Source organism: Schistocerca serialis, chromosome 9 (genome assembly GCF_023864345.2).
Source record: "Schistocerca serialis cubense isolate TAMUIC-IGC-003099 chromosome 9, iqSchSeri2.2, whole genome shotgun sequence".
Taxonomy (NCBI): domain Eukaryota; kingdom Metazoa; phylum Arthropoda; class Insecta; order Orthoptera; family Acrididae; genus Schistocerca; species Schistocerca serialis.
In genome coordinates this window covers 267690356-267698973 of record NC_064646.1, presented here as the reverse complement: position 1 = coordinate 267698973, position 8618 = coordinate 267690356, and positions in this window count along the sequence as shown.

Sequence of the window (8618 nt, the reverse complement as noted above, 5' to 3'; positions counted from 1 at the left end):
CCTTAAAATCTTGGAAGCTGACACTGGAACGGAGCTGACGTCAAAGCTGGTCCCATATTTGTTGTATTGATGACGCAGGGCTGTGCATCTTGCCGTCTACGAGAGTACCTCAAAATCAGGCAAGCGCAATTAACAGAGGTACGTGTGTGTCTGTGTGTGTGTGTGTGTGTGTGTGTGTGAGTGTGTGTGTGTGCGGACGGGCGTTGTCCTGTTGAAAAATGGCACCTTGCTAGTGGTACGGAGATGGAGCTCTGACCGCAATTTTGATATCAATTGATTTGCAAATTATTTAAATTGGTCAATTATCACCCCAACCCCTCCTCTTACACCCACCTCCACACCCACTGTCGAAAGTAATCTACATGAGGTTGAAATCGAAACTTCTCCATTGTTAATATGTATACATAATCTCTATATCTATGTGTATAGAGCTGTCAGCGGCGGAAGGTTGATGTTGTGGTTCAAATGCATAACTTGCTAATTGTTGGTCTATAAATTACATTGCCAGGGATGTGCACTCTGTTGGTACGGGGAGGGGAAACTCTCATTTTCCAGGATGTGAAGTGCAGGCGACACACTATCAACTAATAAATAACTTATTACTAGGTTAAAGAAAACCCGCAATCTACAGTTTGTAGATGTCCTTACATGATTGTGGGGACGTTCCAGAGTTAGAAGGTGTGAACAATATTAGCGTAACTCATATTGTAACAAATAAGAACATATAGTTATGGGAAAAGAAAATATCAGAGCAGCAGCAGAAATCAACTCTGCTTTCGTCAGGTTGTGGAAAGCGGCCAAGACCAGTTACTGTTAGTTACACAAGCACACACAACTTTATTGCCTTTAAAGTACAAACACATTCCTCTTTGAAACAACAAGGATCAATTCAGGCTGAGAGCCCAAGTAACTTCTCAATAACAAAGGGTTTAATAATTCATTTTAAAACACAAGGATTTAGACAAACGGCTGAAGGCCTTACTTAAGACAAATTAAAATATCTTCTAGGTTGAAGGCCCAAATAATGTTTCGAAATAATAAAAGGCAACCTTTAAAGACAAGCATTTACACATTACAATAGGAAGCCATCTTAAGAAAACTTGAAATATCTTCACGGCTGAAGGCCCAAACAATTATTCAAAATAGTTTAAGACAAACCTTAACATAAGCATCTACACAGTAAGATTGAAAACCATTTTAAAAATTCAAGATAATTAAAGAGAAACCTAATAGACAGGAATTTACACTTTACAGCTGAAAGCCACAAATTTTAAAACAAACGCGGCTGAAGGCCTAAATTCAGAGCAAACAAGAACTTTAAATAAAACACGGCTGAAGGCCTAATCTTAAAATACTTCACAAAAGGTTCGTCTGAAGGCCATTTACTGAACATAGAACAGACAAAATTAATACACGGCTGAAGGCCTGGCACAGTACTTGCGACAAAAGAAAATCACAATCTCAAACAACAGAACAGTGGTGCTCAGAAGTGTTCCAAGGGTCGGCCTGGGGAGGAAACTAACAACAGTTTAGGTGAGACTGGCAGTCAAGCGTAACACTAAATAATCGGGCGGGAGCACGACCTAGGAACGGCAGACGAATCAACCAACAACCTAATCAATTCCCTTCACCTCACGCAGCTGAGACTTCCTCGCTGCTCTGTCGCAACCGACCGACTGGCTACTACTCCAGTACGCAGATAGCATTCACCTGCTCAGCGGAAAATCACAGAAGCTACTCACAGTTCCACGTAAACACTTGCGCCAAGAGCTCCGACAATCCTAAAACCAATCACCGTGGAATAACAAGGAGAAATGACAAGTCACACACACACATAGAGTTTCCATAAGCGGTCGGCGACCAAATACACGTCGTCCGATGACACGACCGACCGAATGACCAACCAACAGTCGTTCCCGCTCCAGTCTCCTGCCGGCAAGTACTGGCTGTCCGCGCCTCACTGGCGCTCCGTCCCCTACTGAACTCCAGGCACACGACGACCCGGAAATACTAGCGGTCGCTCCAGAGATGGCATGACAGTGCCCTTACGATAAGCGCTGCTGCTGCAAGCAAACCAGCAACCTAATGACGTCAGTAAATCGAATTAAAAGAAAGAGGCGACACAACTACAAAAACAAGATGACGAGCAATAAACGGCATGACCGTAATTCGCACACGGCTCACTTGTATTAGTGTTTTAAGTAGTTTCCTCTGATGTAAAACGACTCTTGTATCATTCGTACGGAAGAGGGCTTTGCGGAAGTTGGAAATGGAACTTTTGGAAGTTGTAACTTCATATATTACTCTGATTGTAGGGTCGGTATTTGGAACATACTAGTAGTGAATGGTAAAAATTGGTTTCTTCTCCTCTATCAGGATTACGCTGGAATTTAAAACTGTAAAATTCCATCTTCCTGCAGAGTTGGTTAGTGAGGAATACAATGTCCCGTTCCATCAGGAGTCTTCTAACTATCCATGTAGATTCTGACGTAATACAGAACCAGATCAAGTGTCACAGATACGACGTCTGGGAACTTTTTTTCTGCTCCGATATCAGTAGCTTAGTTTACGACATGGTGGAGATACTCGTGGCTTTCTTTGTTAAAAGTTGTCCTGAAGATGTGCTAACTGGCAGACATAACGCAGCAGATGTCACGTTAGACCACTCGTTGCTGTACAGAATGTTATGGTCGATGAGTACCACCAGGAAGTTAGATATGACCGTTACTGTTTAGAACGTATATAAATTATCTATCAGAAAGCGTTAGTTGCTCTTTAAGACTGCATGCGAATTGTATCGTCAGTTGAACGTAAAAATTGTACCGACTTTGCTCATAAAACTAATAGAAAATGGACTAAGCCTATTTTCGTGGAAAGAGGACGTTTATTATCGCGACTGTGTTTTTCCTTTTTAATAGAAGCTCGATTATAAGCGTTGTTACAGTGCAGTGTTTCCACATTCAGAATGGTGGGTACTTGTGGGGGCAGTGTTTGTGGTCGCCATCTACATCTACATCTACATTTAGATAGATACTCTGCAATTCACATTCAGGTGCCTGGCAGAGGGTTCATCGAACCACCTTCACAATTCTCTATTATTCCAATCTCGTATAGCGCGCGGGAGGAATGAACACCTATATCTTTCCGTACGAGCTCTGATTTCCCTTATTTTATAGTGGAGATTGTTCCTTCCTATGTAGGTCGGTGTGAACAAAATATTTTCGGATTCGGAGGAGAAAGTTGGTGATTGGAATTTCGTAAAAAGATTCCGTCACAACGAAAAACGCCTTTCTTTTAATCATTTCCAGCCCAAATCCTGTATCATTCTGTGACACTTTCTCACATATTTCGCGATAATACAAAACGTGCTGAAAGGTCTCTGTTGGATTCCTTTCATGTTTAATTTCTCAAATCTGTTGTCATTTATGGAGTAAATTCCTCTCCTAAATTTACTGTGGCGTTTCTGACTATCTGGGAGGAGACTGAGTAGTGGAACGTGTTACTTTTACACATAAACAAGAACGATCTGTCACACTACTACACTTTAAAACACAGTTTATATGTAATTCATGTCACACAGTCTCATACGGAACCTACATCGGCTTTCTGTTATGTACTGTACATGATAAGATACTGTCATCCCCCTTCCCTTCTGTGTGAGAGGATGAATGATCAAATGTGTTTGTAGTTGCATGCTTGAGGGTAGCAGACAAGCCTGTCTGCTAGAGAACAGTAGGACCAACGTCGGAACAGTTAGCTACGCTTCCTAAAAGCAAAGAGGTTTCTATCCTTAGTATGGTTCTGTCTGTCCGTTGTCATCTTGGTATAGGAAGCTGCCCCTCTGGCCACTTCCGTTTGTCTTTGTGAGCCACCCTCAGGAAGCACGCTCGGCAGTAGGGCAGTTGCTGTGGGACCGTGGCAAGCGTCTGAAGTGGTAAGATCTCCGGCTAAGCGCGTGTCTGCTAAGTCCGTAGGACAATGGATTTGTTAAGTTCAGCCTAACTGAAAATTTAATCATCTTTATTTCGGGTTTAGCTCTAAAATATCTAAGGTTATCTTAAATTGCAGCGTAGTGTAATTCTCGTGTGAAGTTCATATTATTTTCCGGTTGTTGCTTTGTTACTACTTTGTGAGTAAAGTGGAACCATGTGTTGATCAGTAACTCTAACTAAGTTCATCAATCTTAAATGTGAATGCTTGTGTGATTATAATGTCTCGTCTTGACAATATTTTACAATATAGCAACTTTTCTTTATGCTTTTCTTTATGTTCAACCCACGTGGAGAGTACTTTGCGAGACCAGTACCACGTGCTTATATAACTGTTTGACCCATCAGGTTAATAGTAAGACGTTAGTAACCAGTTCAAGGTTTTTCTTTTGTCAATTGCTTTTCGATCGAATTTATTTTAATTATCAAAATTATTGTGGAGTTATACGCTTTGTGTAAACCAAGTTGACCACGTGAAGCATGTGGTGTAATCATCAAAGTAGCCCTCAGCTATTCTTTTCGGGAAGATTTCACAAAGAGTTAATATGAATTTAGTATACCAGTGTGTGGTAATTACACGACGGACAGGATTGTGCTACGAACGTAATTTCTTTGGGTGAAAATTTGAATCTGTTGGTAGTGGTTAATTTTCTCTTGGATATGTTTCAATGTTCTTTGTGTGTTGTTTTATGAATGCAGTGTTGTATGCAGACTCCCAATCTTGGCTCCATATTTGATGTGTTCCGTAAGATTTTCACAATCCTAAATAAGGCACCAGCTTGTTACGAGTAGAATTTAATATGCTGAAATTTCAGTGACCAATCTTAAAAATAAATTTCCAAATATGAACTGATTTCTTTCTTGTTATTTAAATTCTCCTTTATATATATATATATATTACCGGTTGTGGTATGACTATTAAAAGATTATCATTAATGTTAGTCTGTTTGGGAATTTGGTAAACTTAGACTAGATACCTGATGAAACAGTTGCTTAGTAATACAAGATTAACCTCCCCAGACAGCTCACAGCTTTTAACCCGCTTTTATTCTACTATTAGCACCCGATTTCAGCATAGCAAAATTCATGTAGCAATATTACAGTGCTGCCTTTCTTTGAACTTTTTCCATGTACTCCGTCAGTCCTATCTGATAAAGATCCCACACTTCGCAGCAGTATTCTAAAAGAGGACGGACAAGCGTATTGTAGGCAGTCTCCTTAGTAGGTCTGCTACATTTTCTAAGTGTCCTGCCAATAAAACGCAGTCTTTGGTTTGTGTCCCGACCAGGGGGCGGCGTGTGTTGCGGGATGGTGCCGCTACATTGTAAACGAACAAACAAGGTGCCTTTGGGGTGGCACTCATTTATCTCGTATTGTTTAGTTGGCTTTATATCCTTTTTTGTGTTGGCGAAGGACCGTCACCTCAAGATGAGCTGGGTCATCTTCCAGTGGAAGGGCGGTAGGCTGCAGAAAAACCGCAAGGCGCTTGGGAGAGATTAAATGTTTGAGAAGGTAGGGAGGGAGGGAGGGATGAGGGGAGGCAGGAGTGCCTACAACTCCACCAGTTCTCGTCTGTACATCGAGGAGAATGCACATTCAGCTGCCACCCACCTGCGGTTTTTGGGACGACCATTTTTCCCAGTACATGTGTTACATTATGACCCATTCATTACGAGTGTTGGTCTTTTCACGACAGCTTCGATGTGTAATTAGAGCACTGAAGCATTTTCCATCAGTTTCGTGTATTGGCTTCGAGTACCTGGGGTGATAGTCGTGCTGGTGTCTGTAGTGAACTCAGATGTCAAACAATGATAGATACAGTCCTCAGGTGTGTGTTTACAGGTAATACACTTATTAAACTCCTTTCTGTCCAACACCATTATCTCGTCAGTTGAATATTTTCCCACCAAAAAAATAAAGATAGTACCTCCCATTGCAGCCTTTTACCCACCAGCCTGTCTGTGAAGAATAGAGTTTGAGTACGTCTGCCACTTATTTCGAATGGTGGTGTGAAATTTTTTCCCAGCAGGATAACACCAATTGTACGGCATCGTCAATTTTTGTGTGTAGAGCTATGCATATAGTTGTGTAATTGGGACTGATCTTTATAACTAATTACGTTATAAGGACCGATCTTTACTTCAGTTTCCCAACCAAAATAAATAATGTACACTTACCTACCCTTCCTCTCCTGCATCTGGACAGTTTCCATGTGTTGGCTGGTGCACTTCGGGTCTACATCCAGAAGGACCAGGGTTCGAGTCCCAGAAAGGGCAGTGCCATTTTTAATTTCCTGCCAATTCCAAGGTGGGGTTGCGATGTGTCGTCACAGGCCTACGACAAAGAAATTCCCACCAAAGTTCGAAATTCTCATCAATAGCATCGGTGGGGGGGAGAAGGGGGGATGGGTTGGCGTCCATGTGTGGGATGAGGAAAATACATGACATCATCTTGGGGTGGGGTGCGGGTGGGTGCGTAAGTAATTGATCAATTAATTAATTTGAATATCAATTTGATATCAAAATTGCGCTTGGAGCCCCATCTCCCTACTAATCACTATACTATCACATGTGACATATCATGTAAGGATACATGATATATTGCGACATACTGTGACGCCGCCAGCGTTCCCTCAGTCAATATCAGCTGTGACTTGGAGTCATGGCCGATGACTCCCCACGAAATAACGCCATGAGTAACACCGCAACTACACAGTAAAAATGGGATCTGTCCAGGTTACCACCATTCTCACCAGCGATCATCACCCAGGATAGCGAAGAATCACGATTCATCGCTGAAAACAGTGCAATGCAGTGTTGTGCATGTTTGTGTTGTGGTGTTACTGACAGCCTACACATTATACAGGTTGCCACCAGACTCTAAGAAAGATAGGATTATTTCAACCAGAGAATTTATTTGTCGTTAAAAGTAACTATGCTTTCTTACGAGTCGTGGCTAGGCTTGGGCTGGTTAGTAACCAGCACCAACCCACGTCCTGTTCATGTGCCTGGGCAAACTCGACTTTCATGGTTGGCAATGGTGACGAGATGACGCTTTGTATAAGCGTCGCTGACAGGGTATACTCCGAGAACGAGCATCGATAGAAGCAGCCCACCAATCCAAGGGTTAGAAATGATTATGTGAGGGCTGGGTGCAGACCGTGGAACACAGTGGAGCCTAGAGCCCCGCCTAACTTGGCAGCCAGCTCTCGACCTGACCAGACGTTCCTCTTCTATCCTCTCAGGCGCCATGTCAACGTAGTCTGTCGGAGAACTCCCTAGGCACCGATGTATCCCTTAATTTTTGTAAAATAAAAGTAATTAAATGTCGAGTTTTAACACAGGATTTCTCAGTTATTATTTCAACCATCCTGCAAACCGGATGCCCACATATCCTGACAACTTTCTGTTGGCCACCATGTACAGCATGGTGCTGTAATTCCCTAGTCTGGCTTCTGACAGTCTTCGACCAATGGTGCGGGACGGCAGAAGCAGATCTGAAAAAAAATGTTCAAATTTGTGTGAAATCTTATGGGACTTTTCTGATAAGGTCATCAGTCCCTAAGCTTACACACTACCTAAGCTTAATTATCCTAAGGACAAACACACACACCCATGCCCGAGGGAGGACTCGAACCTCCGCCGGGACCAGCCGCACAGCCTATGGCTGCAGCGCCCCAGACCGCTCGGCTAATCCCGCGAGGCAGCAGATCTGAAGCGGTTGCTTTGTGATTAGTGCATATTCGCCCATTCTCCCTTGTGGTGATCGGACATAGTGTGCCAAGAGCCTTCACAATGGATATGTCTGCTCTCATGTTCCCATGCAGTCCATTATCGGGCCACTGAGTCATATGAATGCTCTCACAAATATACATACTGCATGATCCTACAAGTCAACAAAAATGAAGATCTACAATATGGCCCATTTCAAACTCAGTGACTTGCTAATAACGCCGTGTCTTACTAGTGCGCGACATCTCCACGACTTTCATAGTGGTCACTCAAAATCTGACACTGATGACGCCTATTATAAATATTATCAGATCAGTAACAACTCCAAGAACGAAGAACACTGATCCTCCATGACGCTCATTGTACCTGTCACAGAACATTGCAACTCTGATCATTTACATACCTGCCGATGGCGTGTACGTGTACGCTGTAGCATTGTCATCTAACCACGCCTTCTTGGTGCCTCACATTTTTCGTCAGGTGGTGTATAAACGCTTCACGTAAATTTTTGAAGGGAGAGAATTCATGGCACTCTAGACGCCTTGCCATTCCCCGTCCCTTGGATCCGTGCCTGGAAGCAGACGGAGCTGCGAAGTGTTTGACCGCCATGCAGGACTGCCAGACAGCGGTGTTGTGGCCACGCACGTCTTACGAGTGCCTGGAGCAAGCCGGCGCTGGCAGCGACGGGTCAGAAAAGGGAGCGAACTTTCTCCTGTCGGTGGCCTGGGGCGCGTATGCTGTAACGGCGGGCACCGAGGGCCGGCTATTACCTTCGATATCTCGACTGCCTCCGGGAACACTGAACTACGGGCAGTACGTTCGCTGACACTCAATTACAGCTAAACTCCGCCAGCATGGCCGGAGGGCCACCGTCGCCGACCGACCGCTGGGTCAGCCA